General features: G+C 48.7%; 1 protein-coding gene across 7 annotated transcripts in view; it reads right to left on the bottom strand.

The window, feature by feature from the left end:
* The window catches only part of MAPK8IP3 (mitogen-activated protein kinase 8 interacting protein 3), a 41,293-nt gene that overhangs the window by 27,714 nt on the left and 1,157 nt on the right, over window positions 1–12,422 (bottom strand). The gene's annotated exons all lie outside the window — the stretch shown is intronic.

The following is a 12,422-nucleotide window of genomic DNA, read 5'->3' as shown; positions in this document are numbered from 1 at the left end:
GAAATAGCAGGTGTAGTAAACGTGGGCGGGTCAGACGACATCAGCCCCTCAGAAGGGGAAGGGCTTGGACTCAAAATGTGGGCCCCCTACCCCAGAGCCCCTTTCCTTCCATCCACCGCCCTCAGCGGCCCTGGGGGAGGCGAGGGCCAAACAGCTCCCCAAGAGTGGACACCACAACCTTCTGACCAGCTGCCTGGGAAGTCACTTGGGGCCTGAAGCTGGAAGAGCCCACACACTTAAACGCTCACTTTAACCTTGAAATTCTTAATAGTTTTTAGTTTTGATTTTTTAAAAACAATTAAAAAAAACAAAAATTTTTTATTTGGCTGCACTGTCTTATTTGTGGCATGCAGGATCTTTAACTGCAGCATGTGAGATCTAGTTCCCTAGCCAGAAATCGAACAGGGGCCCCCTGCATTGGGAGCACGGAGTCTTAGCCCTTGGACCATCAGGGAAGTCCCTCTTAATAGTTTTTAAACAAGAGACCTGTACATCCAGTTTGACACTGAGCCCCACAAATGATGTAGCTGGTCCTTGTGCAAAAGACTGAACTGATTCCTTTCAATCTCGACCATCTAAAAGAGGCCAGACGTACTGCCCTCCTAACATGTATCTCGGTCACTGCTCAGCTCAGGATGCCATCATTTGTGGAATAATTAGCAACCCTCAGCGCTGCTCTGATTCTTTTAAAAACGGGGATAGGGGGTGTTGGTCTGGATTTTAAATCTGCACCTTACGTGGTAATTTTCTGAGCAAGATTATTCCCAGATCAAGTGAGAAGAAAGCACTTCACAAAGGAAAAGAAAATCCTAAATGTTCTTAGGAGGAGACTGAGCTTAACTCTGACAGCCCGGGGTGAAGGCAGGCTCTGGTCCCGGGGGTGGACCAGGTGGGGCCCCCCAGGACACATAGCCTGGCCACAGCTCTGATGGGACCTGTTAAAACCTCGATTTTACTACATGGGAAATGGAAATATTAGTAACAAATTTCATTTGTAGGAAGCACATACGTCAGCTGGGTTCTGAGGATGTCAAGAGGCTTCAGGGGATGGGAATGTGAAGCAGTTTGTGGCTTCCAGGTTTCAGGTGTCTGGGGGAGTTGATGAATTCATGGTGGCCACAGCTGTATTTCCCGTAACACTTGCACTCGGCCCCTCAGCCCCATTTGGGGCCCCAGAGACGCTTCTCCCCACAGCAGCTTTGCAGAGGTCTTGCGCTGAAAAGCACTGGGGCTCCTGCCCGAAGGATGCCTCACCCAGAGCAGTGACAAAGAGGGCAGGACCGGGGAAGGGAGTGAGAAGGAAAATCTGCACTGATGACATCACATGCAACTTAAGTGAAGTAAATGATGAAGAATATACCTGCTGCCATGAAAACACACACAAATGGTGCAGCTGCACGAAAAACTACAATAAGCGGTTTTGAAGGACTGTGGTCATGACCAGCATATGAAGAACAGACATGCCATTAACTGGTAAATAAATTTTTTAAATTGGGTAATTTTAATTCTTATTACTAAAAAATGATATAAACATATACTTTTATAGAAAAATCATATGAGTGTTAAGTGAACTTTTAAAAAAAAACACATAGTTCTGCTGTGCTATCAATGATTAAACAACAAAACCAAATTCCAGCATCCAGACAGCATCAGATAAAACAGGAAGACATTCTTCCAGACTCCCGTGTGTGTCTGTGTTGGACGGGCCGACATTTTGTACACGGGATCTGGACCTGACTCACTCCCTCGTTTATGCTGGCATGTTGTTCCACACTAAGAGCAGTCATCTACCATTTCCACTTCTGACAGCTGTATGTGTGTTCCCCTGAGGGTGAGTGTGTGCAGGGCAGAGTCTACACAACTAGCGTTGCCTCTTGCTGGACTTTCAGGTTGCTTTGCTGGTGGTTTAGTCGCTTAGTCGTGTCTGACTATTGCCACCCCGTGGATTGTAGCCCACCAGGCTCCTCAGTCCACAGCTCATCATGTCCTCTGTCCAACTTCCTGCTACAGGCCCTTACTTAACAATTTGTAAGGACTTATTAGATCCATTCAAGAATTTGTCTTCTATGCTGCAAGTATTTCTCCCAGGATGTACTTTGTGTGCGATATAGAAGTTCACTTACTTCTGCACCATTTACTTAATAATTTACCCTTTCTTTAAGGCTTTGAGGGGTACTTTGTCATCTGCTAGATTCTAAGACTATTTCAGTCTACATCTGATCCAGTAACCAAAGGTTTCCTTAAACTTGCAGTATTATATCATCTTTTAATGGATAATATACAGTTCACTTCTTCAGTCTTCCTTATCACTGCTTTCTTGGTTATTCCCACTTGTGGGAATAATCCTTCTTGATTAAATGGAGAGTCATCCTCAATCACTTATTTATTTATTTATATACTTATTAATTTGGCTGTGCTGCATCTCATTTGGGTATTCAAGGCATCTTCGATCTTAGTTGCCACATATGGGATCTAATTCCCCAACGAGGGATGGAACCTGGGACCCTGTACTGGGAGCACAGAGTTTTAGCCACTGGACCATAAGGGAAGTCCTTGCATTTACTGTGTTTATTTTTTGATTCAGACACATAATGAAGCGACTTAGCACGCATCTTTTGAATCAGCATTTTGCCTGCCAGAAAGCATCAGTTCCTTGGTCCTCAGGAAGGGGTCCTTGTTTTTCATGGCAAAATGCTCAGGGTTGGACTTGGGAGGAAGGGAAATCTCACCCTGAGCCAGTGAAGAGCGGTGGGATGGGGCAGCAGGAAGGGGGGAGGCAGGAAGAGGGAAATTCTCCCTCCCTGTAAACAGCACCGGTCCTGCGTCCAAATTGGAACACCAAGGTTTTACACAAAGAAGAGCACTCTGTGTGCCAATCATTTCCCTACAATTCCACCTGTATCTCATCTTGTTACCTGTATTTCATAGTTGACAGTCGGCTAAAAAGATTTTGAAGCAAAATTCAATTTAGGAGAAACCAGATTGTTAAGAGGGTCAGTGAGATGTTTCTAGATCCGTCCTGATAGGTGATCACTAAAACCCAACACAGAGGGGCTTCCCAGGTGATGCTGGTGGTGGTTTAGTCGCTGAGTCGTGTCTGACTCTTGCAACCCCATGAACTGTAATCTGCCAGGCTCCTCAGTCCACGGGTGGCACTGGTAGTAAAGGATTGACCTGCCAACCAGGCCACACAAGAGACACAGTTTCGATTCCTGGGTCAGGAAGATCCTCCAGAGGAGGAAATGGCCACCTGCTCTAGTATTATTGCCTGAAAAGTTGATGAGTGAGTGAAAGTTGCTCAGTTGTGTCCGACTCTGTGACCCAGGTCAGAATACTGGAGTGGATAGCCGTTCCCTTCTCCAGGGGATCTTCCCAACCCAGGGATCGAACCCGGGTCTCCCACGTTGCGGGTGGATTCTTTACCAGCTGAGCCACCAGGGAAGCCCAAGAATACTGGAGTGGGTGACCTATCCCTTCTCCAGGGGCTCTCCCTGACCCAGGAATAGAACCTGAGTCTCCTGCATTGTTTACCAGCTACCAGGGAAGCTCAGTAAGTGTTTGATTGAACAGTTCTTGATTTGAAACAAAATATTTGAGAAAAAAAAATCCAATGCAGATTGACAGCCCCCAGAGGCCTGGTCACGCCATGAATCAGCTCATCCGCTTCTCGATCACCTTCGGGTCGCAGCATCTCCCCAGATGAATGAGAAGCCCTGAGAAACCCCCGGGGGACCTCTGTCGACTAGAGGGCCAGCCCTCGGCCTCTCTGCTGGGCTGGGCCAGCACCGGGACACTGAAGGCCCTTGGCGGGTCGGCAACCGCCGCACTTGGCATTGTGGAGGAGCCATTCCTTGTCCACTGCCTTGGAGGTCAGCCTGGAACCAGACAGAGCTAACTAGGGGCACCTCGGGGGCTCTGAGCCCACGAAAGCATCACACACACAACACGCTGCTCTGAGCTTGAAAGATGTCCTCTTTCTTCTTCTGAAAAAACTCTTACATCATTACAGTAATTTTAGTTAATCAAGAGGCAAGCTAGCTCTTTAACTGAAACGGAAGATTCAACATCACTTTCATCAAATATTATGAGGGATAAATAATGTGAAGGACTAGTGCCTGGCCAAGACTAAACAGTTACTAAGTCTTTACTCTGTATGAGGAACCACTCGGGGTGAGACTTGGGATGAAGTAAGAATTCCCTGGACAAATGAGGTGCAGCTGGTGGGATAAAGTAGGGGCTTCGAGGCTTCGAAGTGAGTGTGGAAAACTGGTTGAAAATCACAGTTCTCCAGAACGAGTGGAGGCAGCTGGGGGAAGCGGGGCAAGGGGTCAGGAAGGAACTCTACTATCGGGGTCAAAGTCACAAAAAGTGCAATAGGTGTTCTCAAGGAAGCAGAACATACTTTTATTTAGAGATCATTTTATTTATTTTACTGATTTTTAAAACATTGATTTTTATTTATCTGGCTGCGTTGGGTGTGGCACACGGGCTCTTCGATCTTCATCTCTGCATGCAGGATCTTTAGTTGTGGCATCTGGTTCCCTGACAGGGGATCGAGCCTGGGTCCCTGCATCGGGAGCGGGGAGTCTTAGCCATTGAACCACCAGGGAAGTCTCTTGGTGCAGGTATTCAATCTTTGCTTTGTGTGAGCAACCCTCAGGGCTAGACTTGGGATGAAGTAAGACAAATGAGAAGCGATTGGTGGAATGAAGCAGGGGCTTTGAGGCTGGGGGTGAAGTGAGTGAGGAAAGGAGACAGCAGCTGGGGGAGGCGGGGCAAGGGGTCAGGAGGGAACTCTGTTAACTGGGTTAAAGTCACAAAGATTCAATAGATGTTTTCAAGGAAGGAGAACATATTTGTATTTACAGATCCTTTACTTTATTTTAAAAAAATATTTATTTATTTGGCAGAACTGGGTCTCAGTTGCAGCACACAGGATCTTTAGTTGCAGCATTTGGAGGCTAGTTCCCTAAGCAAGAAATCGAACCCAGGCTCCCTGGATTGACAGCTCGGAGTCTTAGCCACTGGACCATCTGGGAAGTCCTAGATCATTTGCTTAAAATTTAAGAGAGTCAAGAATTTTCAGGGGTGGGGCACAGGGTAAGTTATTTCTATAAACAAGTCTTCCGTAAGAAAGCTAAACATTTTTCCATTTATTGAATATGGCCATTTCAATTTGTCCAATATGAATGGGAATGAGAGGAATAAAAGTCTTAATTGACAGCATTTGGGTTGAGTGGGTCGGCCTGGTGGGTCGACGGTGCTGGATGGTGAAAGAGAATGAATCTCTCGTCTGAGACATGGTTCACACATGGCATGTCCTCGGGACACCCCAGAAGGCTTGGTCAGAGCCAAGTGAAAAAGACACACACCAATGACATGTGTCAATTACACACACCACAGATCTGAGTTTGTTTGGAAATGTCATCTGTCCAACCAAGGCTATTCCAAGTGTCACTTAGCACCTAGTAACACACAGAGGTTCAAAGACATCTCACAAGAAATCTTTTGGCCCCAAACAGCAACGACGAACAACTGACAGTTGAGGAAAAGGCATCAGGGTGATTTAACCTGGAATGCTGAGCTGGGAAACCCCTGATTCCCATGTCTAAATACCAATTTACCACTCAATTCCCTTTGCAGCTTTTGTTTCTAAAATATACTTTCCCCTCCCTCCCACTAAAAAAATGGCTCTGTTTTAAAATTAAATTAAGCTTTAGTTTTTGGAATTTGCTTTTGGTGAATTTTAAGGTACATACTGAAGTAATCTGAGGGTGTAGGCTCTTGTAAAATCCAGGAATCAAGGAAGCTTTTCTCAGTGTCCCATGGGTCGAGAGCATTTTTCCCAGTCTATACAAAAAATCCAACTTAAGGAGTAAACTGACTGCTCGTGTCAAATACAAAATTAAGACAACAGAAGCCAGCACCCCCAATTTCAGAACACGAGAGACATTCCTAGGCAAACACTCCTTGTAGCACAGTCATTAGAATTCTGGTAACATTCACAATGGAGGGTTATTTTACTTAAAGGCAAAGTATATTAAGACATTAACTCCAATCCTTCCCTCATATATGTCCTTTAGGCCAGGGTCACACACAGGAGATAATTCAATTCTGGCTGAATTAAAATATACTCAACAGGAATCAAAGATTTTGTTCTTTTGCATATAATTCCTTCCTGAGGGTAGGTGCAGAGTGCACTTCCAAAAGATAAAGCCTCTTCTGGGGTGTCTGATCTGAGGCAGGCAGAGCAGTGCAGGCTCTGTGCCGGGGGAGACCCCTCTCCAGACGGCTAGTGCCCACTGCTGTCAGCAACTTCTGTCACAATCTAGTGTTTACCGGATGCTCACTGACGTGATGAACTTGTGAGACCTCACACCTCAGAGGTTTTTCCCCAGCTTTCTTCCCATATCCCTCCACTGCTACCATTTCCGTCTAAAATGCAGTGTGGGCAGGTGGGAGAGAGGGAGGGAGGGCATGTCTGCAATCAGGCTGGGCTTCCCAGGTGGCGCCGGTGGTAAAGAACCTGCCTGCTAATGTGGGAGACATAAGAGATGCAGATTCGATCCCTGGGTCGGAAGCTCCCCTGGCAGAGGGCATGGCAACCCACTCCAGTATTCTTGCCAGGATAATCCCATGGACAGAGGAGTTATGGACAGAGGAGTTTGGTGGGCTATAGCCCATAGGGTTGCACAGACTTGGACATGACTGAGGTGACTTGACATGCATGCACCCTGCTATCAGGCCAGTGGAAAGGAATCCAAGCACTAGGTTGGATTCATTTCAGAAAAAGCAAAGATTCTTCACTGAGGCTAAAGGGACCACTGGGTCAGCATCTGCCTGAGAGGAATCCCAATAAACGGCATTGGTTTAATTCACATAGATTTTCAAAAGCTAGTAAGACAGACAGGAAAGATGTGTGTGTGTGGGTGTGTGTGTGTGTGTGTGAAATCTACACACTTTAACACATTATATATGTATTTAAGTATTTTATGATAAATACTAATACATACTTTGCATGTTGAAATCCATATTCCATTTCTTTTTTTTTTTTTTTTAATATATTTACTTATTTGACCACACCAGGTTTTAGTTGTGGCATGTAAGATCTTAGTTGGGTGATCTTTAGTTGTAGCAGGTGGGATCTAGTTCCCTGATCAGGGATTGAACCCAGGTCCCTTGCATTGGGAGCACGGAGTCTTAGCCACTGGACCACCAGGGAAGTCCCCATATTCCATTTCTTTACTATATATGACATGGTTGGTACCAGAGGAAGGAAATGAAAAGGAAGATAAGATGAAAACTAAGTGTCTGGGCCTGGGAGAAACTTCCCGGGGAGAAGTTCCTCTCCAGTAGGTTATGCTCTCTGAAGCGTTCTGAGCAGTTTACACAAACTTCAACTTCCTAACCTGCTCGACTTTTACCTCCCTCTCACTCAGCCCAACGGGACAGACCAAAGGACGTGGTCTTGTGTCCGGAAGTGCACACTGCAAGCCCAAGGTCTCACGCTGGGGGACCCGCCCGGACCTGGGTCCAATTTGCTGGGGGAGGGGGCTGTAAGGGGCTGCACGGGGTCAAGGGGCAGGAGCCCCAGCTGCAGCTGAGTGGAAGGAGGGCCTCCAGGGCGCTGGAGCAGAGGCAGGGCTGGGGGCCCACCGCCGCTGAAGATCAGAATCCAAGTACCCCAGCCCTGTCTCACAAGCTGCCGCTGGAGCCGTGCTCTGCCAAACCTGGTTCTTCCCAAAGCTCTCGACCGTGAGGGCTCAGCGAAGGTCACTGACTTATGACTCCACGGCTCTGGGTGTTGGCGAATGTTTCCTTCCATGGGGGGTGAGCCTTCCCTGCCCTGGTGAAAGGGACACCCTCCTGGGACACCCTGCCAGCTACTAGCGCATTCTAAACACTCAGTTCTCCTGCCCATCTTCCAGAGGGAACTGATCGACACCCCACAGCGGGCTGTACTTGGCAAGGATGGGACAAATGAAAGAAGGACCACAACCCGGGTGAACCTCATGTTGTTACGCCCGTGAGAGAAGTCTGTCCAGACAAGAACACATACTGCAGGATTCCGTTTGAACAAAGTTCTAGAAAGTGCACATGAATCTACAGTGACAGAGAGCAGGCCGTGGTCACCTGGGGAGGCGGGGGAGTGGGGAGAGACCATGGGGGCAGGGCCGTAGGAAACTTTGGGGACGGTGGAGGTCAGCGTCATCTTGGCTGTGAGGATGGTTTCTCGGGTGTAGACGTGTCAAAAGTCCCCAAACCGCACACTTTAAACATTACAGTTTAGTGCTCTGACCTCACAAAGAACAGAACAGAAGGTGGGGCTCCAAGGTCTAACCATGAGCCGTGTGCACAGGCTGCTTTCGAGGTGCTGGGGATTCCCTCCAGACCTCTCCTCAGCCTCTCGAGAATTTCATCACCTCTCTGCTGTTTCCTAAATAGCTAGAATACCCTTTTTTTTTTTCTCATTAATATTTTCTTCTGTTCTCCTGTTTCAAAACCTGCTACACTTTGGGGTCTCCTCTCTTTGTAGAACATGTTCACTGAGGAAAAACACTCCCCCTTTTAAGTCCCCTCCTTTCTTACCAGAGGCTATGAAACAAGTCACAGAATTTTTCCTGCCTGCCCTTACAGCTGAGCCACACCATCCATGGCTGTGCTGCCCAGTTCCCCAGTTCAGCCACGTGTGGCTATTGAAACTTAAATTACATGAAAATAATAAAAACTCATCCTCAGGCGCCTGAGCCACACGTGAAAAGTATGTGGTCCTGTGTGGACACACACAGCAGAAATTTTCATCCTCACGCAGAGCTGTGTCAGACAGACGGATGGACGGATGGCTGAAAACCACAGACAGTGGCCTTGCCCTCCAGGAACCAGACGGCTCAGCACGGGGCAGGAGCAGAGGAGAGCCGCGTTCCTGCCTCGGGCGCACACGCACGGGCAGCTGGCATCTCTGTGGGACCCGACCTTCGGGCAGGAAGGACCAGAAGGGCACTGCCCCTGGTTGAGCAGGAAGCAGAGACTCTCTGCCCTGCGGGGCCTGCTTGTTTCCATGTTTAGGGAGAGTCTGGTGTGACTGTAGAGCTCTACTGGACCAATATTTAGAGGCGACCAGGCAAGGCAGCTCCAGGCACCAAATCTTAATGGCTTCCTCTAGTAAAAGCTAAGAACAGAAAAATAACTGCTTTAACACGACAACATGGCAGAAGAAGAAACTGCTCACCTGTCCAAGCAGGGGTGAGTCTACTGTCTGTAATGTGGCACGTAGAAAGAAAACCTCCTGATTCAGTATATTAATTCACTTATGAAAAAATGCCAAGTGAGCCTCACTGTAGAGTCGGATGATGGCTTCTGCCCCCTCCAGCTTCATGCTGTACAAATAACTCTCAGTGAAAAGCCTTACTTTTGTACAAGGTGATTCGACACACAGTTTTGGATAGAAATAAACTTCCTAGCTTATAAATGCTGAGCAAACACCCACAGCCCCATCTCACTGCACTGGAGTCCCTGATGAGGAGGAGGGGGTGTGTCAGTAGTAGTTTCTTTAGGGCCAAAAAGATTTTCAGGCAGAGGAAGGCTAATAAAACCACACCTTGTCTCTCGGACACTTTGCCCTTCTGTAAGCCAGCACTTGAGCACTGCGCTGCCCAGGATCAGAGACAACACGGCCTCGGCCGGAGCCTCCCTGCGGCCACCGTGGGCAGCGCTGCCTGGGCGACCCACTTGCTCCCAGCCATCCTGATCAGATGCCCGTTTCTAACCTTCTTTCCCATTAAGAAAGAACTCAGTGGGTTTTAAACACGTTGTATGGGATGCAGATTCAGCATTTTTAAGATCTCTGTAGAGGTTTCAGAAGCCAGCAGCATCCATTTGGCCCTGCAAATCTGAGCAGGACTCACTGGCCCTGATGACAAGGACAAAACCCTCACAGTCAGAGACCGTGGCGCCCCACGCTGGCCAGCCGAAGCCACCCCGTCAAGGTGCTCTTCCCTGACTCGGCTAGATTGGCCTTGCCGCAATTCTCCAGGCAAACAACAGCCCATCATGGGACTTGGCACTTGAGATGAAAGCAATGTGCCACCTCTGGCAACCCACTGGCTTTACAGAGGGTGCCGTGCGGCCAGGGCAGCCAGAAAGGGGGAGATGGATTGCAGGGTGTGTGGCTCCCAGAGGCGAGGCTGGCACTCCAGAGCCTGCAGAATCTGGGCTGGGGCCCCTCCCGGGCCCCACCATCTCTAGCTACTGTCACTCCCATGGATGAGTCACCTGGGGGCCAGAACATACTCGCCATCTCTCACTGCGGCTTTTACGGTCAAGAAGTGTGGGGCAGGGGCGTCTGCCCTGCTCCAGGCTCCCTCTAACTCTGCAGATTCCGTGTGCTCGGAAGGCTGCAGCAGCTCAGGTTACCCAGCTCTGACTAAGCCTTCCTGAGCAGGGTGACCCCAGAGAAGGAGCCACTCTGCATCACACACGTGCCTGCAGCCGGGGCTGGGCTGGCTCCCAGGTCTCAGGCCCTCATCTCTGCTCTCAGGCCTCGTCTGCAAAAAGAAGCCAGGCCACCATGTATACTGGTCTTTTCTGTCTGGTGGATTTAGTAAATGAGCTCAAGTGCAAAAATGGTTACAGAGTTTGGCCTCCCCCCCCTTTTTTAAAGATTTTTTGACCTGGATGGTTTTTTAGTCTTTTGAATTTGTTACAATATTGTCTGCTCTCTGTCTGTTTCTTAGCAGCTAGGCATGTGGGATCTTAGCCTCCCAACCAGGGATCAAACCCACGCCCCCTGCACTGCAAGGCCAAGTCCCAACCACTGGACCACCAGGGAAGTCCCTGGCTCTTTTCTTGGTTGTAACCTCACATGAAGTCTCTCCAAGGGCACATCCTAAGCGTCAGATCACAGCCTGCGTGCCCACCAGCCAAGCGCTCCTGCGCTCTGTGGCCCTGCTCAGCATCTCTTAATGGCGTGGGCGGGGCGGGGCGGGGCTTGGCCGCCAGGGCACTCTCCCCAGGCCGCCCGTGCACCCGGCTCTCAGTCCAGGGGCGGCAGCGGGAAGGCCAGAAGCACTCTCATCATGGCTACACTTGAACTGAGCACAGCAGAGCAGGGACCTCAACCACACAGAGCTAATTCTTAGGCTAGAACGTTAGGATTCTCAACCTGAAAGTTGTCCATCCTTCTCCTTTTAGTTTCTTCTCTTCCACTATATTGACCACACAGATACAGGACAAAAGAAAACAAACCTACTCAAAACCTCAGTGAGGCATCAAGTGGCGGCTGAGAGCAGTCAGAGAAGTGGGCGGTGCTGCCCAGCGTGAGGCAGCCACTGGCCCAAGGCTAGTGAGGGGAGCCCCAGCGCTCCAGCCTGGGGGTGCAGCTCTGTGCCCTCCTACAGCAGCATGACATGGAAGGAAGTCAGGGGTCAGGGCAGACTTGGTCCTGGCCTGGTTCTTCTAGACCACGTGACCTTGGCCCACCCCCAGTCCAGGCCAGTTCTTTCCCCAGTAAATGCCTAGGGCCACTCTGAACTCTAGGATTCCACAAGCTCTTGCACCCCCTTAAGTTGAGAGTCCTAAATCAGTTCTGGTGGAGCCTGGCACCCCTATCAATAGGCAATCGCCTTTTGACAGATGGATGGAAAACCCAAGAGCAAAATAAGCCACTGTAAGTAGGGACAACACAAGGCGTGGTGGAATTTTATAAACATGCTTTAAACCAAACGAAGAGGACATAAACTGCCCTGCCTTAAGAAAACGCCAAGATACTGAAGCAATCTTCCATTTCAATACTAAAATAAAAAACATGTTAACCCAAATTAATTAAAAAGAAATTTAACTCATTTATAAGAAACTTCCTATTCATAAGTCAAACAGCATCACCTAGTGCCTGGAACATCAGAACGTCAGGGCTTAGAGATCACCCAGGGCAGCCGACTCATATGACTGATGGAAAATCAAAATCTGGAAGAGGGGCAGGCGACATGGACAAGGTCACAGACGCAAAGTAGGAAGGAGAACCTGGGGCCCCCGAATCCACCTGGCTCTGCCAATGGGGCTAAGTATTTCATAGTGAATGAATGAAGCTAAGAGGTGTTCCCTGCAATGCATGACTCTTCTAACCGGTTCACAAATAAGTGAGCTCCAGGCTATGGAGGTATCCGAGAGGACGACTGAATACTTCAAAATTCTACTTTTATCTTCTCAGAAGCCAGTGAAATTTCTCAGCCTTTCCCACATAAGCTGACTGTCTTCCAACGGAGGAAACCACAGAACAGAGCACTCGCCTCCAGAAACCTGGAGTCTTTCGTCTGATGCAAGAAAACCAACCTAACCATGGCTTTGGTTATGTGTTTACGTCAGTCACCAAATTCACCCAAGTCACCGACCCTCAAAACACTGGGTCAGAGAGGCACGGAAAAGAT

This window comes from Muntiacus reevesi, chromosome 2, assembly GCF_963930625.1.
Source record: "Muntiacus reevesi chromosome 2, mMunRee1.1, whole genome shotgun sequence".
Lineage (NCBI taxonomy): Eukaryota > Metazoa > Chordata > Mammalia > Artiodactyla > Cervidae > Muntiacus > Muntiacus reevesi.
The sequence above is the reverse complement of the archived record's forward strand: the minus strand, read 5'-3'. Positions and strand labels throughout refer to the sequence as shown.